Source organism: Oryx dammah, unplaced genomic scaffold (genome assembly GCF_014754425.2).
Source record: "Oryx dammah isolate SB20612 unplaced genomic scaffold, SCBI_Odam_1.1 HiC_scaffold_5, whole genome shotgun sequence".
NCBI lineage: Eukaryota > Metazoa > Chordata > Mammalia > Artiodactyla > Bovidae > Oryx > Oryx dammah.
The window spans coordinates 43,843,413-43,847,208 of NW_024070189.1; the positions used below are offsets into that span (position 1 = coordinate 43,843,413).

At 41.8% G+C, this 3,796-nt stretch overlaps 1 pseudogene; it reads left to right on the forward strand.

Annotated features, from left to right (window-relative positions):
* Nucleotides 1-312: 312 nt before the first annotated feature.
* Nucleotides 313-413, forward strand: LOC120864915 (annotated as a pseudogene).
* Nucleotides 414-3,796: the final 3,383 nt, after the last annotated feature.

Here is a 3,796-nt window from a genome sequence, read left to right on the forward strand (position 1 = left end):
CAACCCTGCCAGCAGCCTCAGCCCCCAGGCTGCCTGGGTCTGAGTGAGTGGCTGCCTCCCAAGGCCTCCCTTCGGCTTCACGCTCCACTGGAGAGTGCAGACAGCCGTGTTCATCTACCCCAGCAGCCTGGAAACCCACTCAGAAGCTGCATGCCCCCACCCTGAGGCCAGTCCACAGGAAGACCCATGGGTTTCTCCAAGTTGGCCTGACATTCAAAAGGATGGAAAGCAAAAAAAATAAAAAACATGGATGACATGGGATAGTACAGCAGGAAAAATGGGGGTTTCATCCAGTTGAAAACAATTCATTTAGTGCTCACTTCGGCAGCACATATACTATCATTGGAAGGATACAGAGAAGATGAGCATGGGCCCCTGCCCACATGCAAATTTATAAAGTGGTCCATATTTTTAAGAACCTACTATATAGCACAGGAAACTCTACTCAATATTCTGTGATAAACTATATGAGAAAATAATCTAAAAAAGAATGAATATATGTATATGTATTATATAATAAAATCACTCTGCTGTACACCTGAAGCCAACACAACATTGTAAATCAAGTATACTCCAATAAAAAAACATTTTAATTCATTCTTTCAAGGTTCTTATTTTCACAATTTCTCACCTTCCCAAACTCAATCAATACCTCTAAGCAAAGGTTCTACAATTACTGTTGCTACTCAGCCCCTGAGTCGTATCCGACTCTTTGTGACCCCATGGACTGCAGCACACCAGGCTTCTCTATCCTCCACTATCTCCTGGAATTTGCTCAAATTCATGTACATTGAGTCAGCGATGCTATCTCATCTCATCCCTCTGCCTCCCCTTTCTCCTTTTGCCTTCAACGTTTCCTAGCAACAGGGTCTTTTCCAATAAGTTGGCTCAGTTCTTTGCATCAGGTGGCCAACGTCAATGCTATAGAGAAACAGATAAGATTGAGAGTGAGCTTAGGACTGAGTGAGTAGAGGAAGGACATCCATGTAGGCAGGATGTATTGGCTGGAGCATCTGGAGGCACATAGGTGGTGCCAGCCCCAGAATATCCAGGATCCCAGAGCTCAAACAGCATTAGAGTCCGTCCATGTTCAACACTGGATTTCATCTTGGCTTCAGTCTATGATCTATCCTCCTAATCTCCTTGGGGACATTGTTTCTGGGATCAGTTCCTACAGCCTATGACACATGAGACAAAATGGTCAACTCCTCTACCTCCATCTTCAATTCAAAAAATTCCAAGGAAGTTACATGCCTTTTCCGGTGGCCAGGGAAGTAGAATCTATTGTTGGCTATCCCATCAGAACCACATAGGATTTTACAAAAAACAAAAGGATGCATTGTGGTAGAACATCCCATATTTATATGGGAACCAGTGTGTTATGACAAAGTTCCTTTAAAGAGTGTACATTACCCGTCTACCTAGGTAGAGCAATAGTATTCAATATATATACATGCTATTCAAGAAGCAATAGAAATGAACCATAAGTTGTATATGCTAAGCAGAAATTAAATTTATATTTTCTTCTATCCTCCACAGTGCCCAGCACAGATTAGTCACTCTAAGAAGGATCTGTAAAGTGACTAATAGCTTAGCTCTGGGATCAAATTATGTCACTTTATTAGTTAGGATTATGCTTCAGTTTTCCTGATAGTTCAGTTGGTAAAGAATCCACCTGCAATGCAGGAGACCCCAGTTCGATTCCTGGGTCAGGAAGATCCACTGGAGAAGGGACAGGTTACCCACTCCAGTATTCTTGGGCTTCCCTTGTGGTTCTGCTGGTAAAGAATCCGCCTGCAATGTGGGAGACCCCAGTTCAATCCCTGAGTTGGGAAGATTCCCTGGAGAAGGGAAAGACTACCCACTCCAGTATTCTGGCCTGGAGAAGTCCATGGACTGTATAGTCCATGGGGTCCCAAAGAGTTGGACACAACTGAGTGACTTTCACTTTCACTTTTCAGTTTTAAAAAATAACCACCAAATCTTAGTGGCTTACTGCAGGTCTAAGTCTCGCTCACACAAAGTCCATCGCAGTACAGGTGACTGTTCAAGGCAACTGTCCTCCAAAGAAACTCAGAGACCTCACCATCTTGCAGTTTACCATCTGTAACACAGGGCCCCTCGGTCAACATGCAGAAGAGCTTTCATGGGGGAGAGGCAACGTGGGGGGTGTCTCATACTGACAATTAAGTCCTTCACTCCACAAGGGACCCATATCATTCTGCTCACAGCACATTGTCTAGACCAAGTTACCAGCCCCACCTACTGCAAAAAAAATTGGAGAATATCATCTTTCATATGCCTGGAAGGAGAGGAAAACCAGGTGTGAGCTCTATTAATGGTTGTCTGCATCAAAATCAGTTGAGATAAGATTACATTCTATAAAAATTATATCCCAATTTTTAAATTTAAGAAGTTCCAAAGAGAAGAAAGTAGCCTAAAGCCTATTAACATGGCTTTTCTATTACTCCATCACTGAGCTCCATTCCCCACATTTCTGACTAAACCCATATTACAGCCCAGCAGAGACTAATTCCATTTGAAAGTTCAAAGTTTATTTATTTTGCACGCTCCACCATTAGACAGAAATGACCTTCAAAATCCAATTGAGCATACAATCTTACTAGAGGCAATTGACAGTTCTTTGCAAAAGCCTTTAAAAAAAATATGCCTACTCTTTGACCTTGTAATTCCACTTCTGTGATTTAACCTGAGGAAATAAGCATGGATATGCACACAGATTTAGCTACAAGGATGTCCCTTGCAGCCTATTTTAAACAGGGAAAAGGAAGAATTAACCTAAATGCCAGCATGAGTGTTGTTTAAATAAATTAAAGTATGTCCTCACGCCACACTACTATGTATCCATTAATAATCATATTGTGAATGTGTGCTCATTAATGTGAAAAGAGGTTTGTGGTACATTAAATGGGGTGGGGGGAGCAGGTTATCAAATGGTATGTACATTGTATATGTCTGGGAAATATTCTAGAAGAAAATATATCAAGGAATTAATAATGCTTGCTTCTGTGTGGGTGAGATTATAGGTGTTTTTATTTTCTCTTTTTGGCTAGACTATTATTTTATGCTATTATGAGTATTGCCATTGAAGTAAGAAAAACAAGGTAGTTAACTTATAAATAAATAATATCCTTGAGCTTATCACACAGTCACTGCTCATAATGGGGCTTTTATCTTAGAAACTGACTGCAGGCGATTAAGTTCTTTTAGTCTTTACTGTTCACAGTCAGTATCAATGACAATAAGAGCAGGGCAATTGCTGGGAGATAGCACTTCCCCGTTTATAAGACCTTTCAAATTCAGAAGGCTCTGACAACTGTATAGGAAGGTAGGAAAGGCCCTGCTATCCCACTTTACAGCTAAGGCTCATGACTTACCGCTTATCTGCCTAAGCATGGAGGCTACACAAGAATCCAGGCCGCTTCCAGGCCATGGCACTGTCCCAATCCAGGGAACATCACTGTGTTCCAGAAGTGCTGCTCACATAGGATATAAATGAAAAGTGCCCCCTGGAGGTGTGGAGTCCTGCTCAGACCCCTACCAGAGAGCTATATGTGGTCCTATCCTAATGAGGCACAGTGGGTTACAGGTAAAAAAGCAACTTAGTGTTCAACAGGTATTTATTGAGCACCCCTATAAGTCAGTGCTGTGGGGACACTTGAAACTAAGTTTGGCCTTTATCCTTTAGGCAATGAGAAGACATTTGAGGGTCCGAAACAGTAGAATCATATAGGCAGAGCTGTGTTTTAAAAAGAACATTCTGATAGAAATGAGT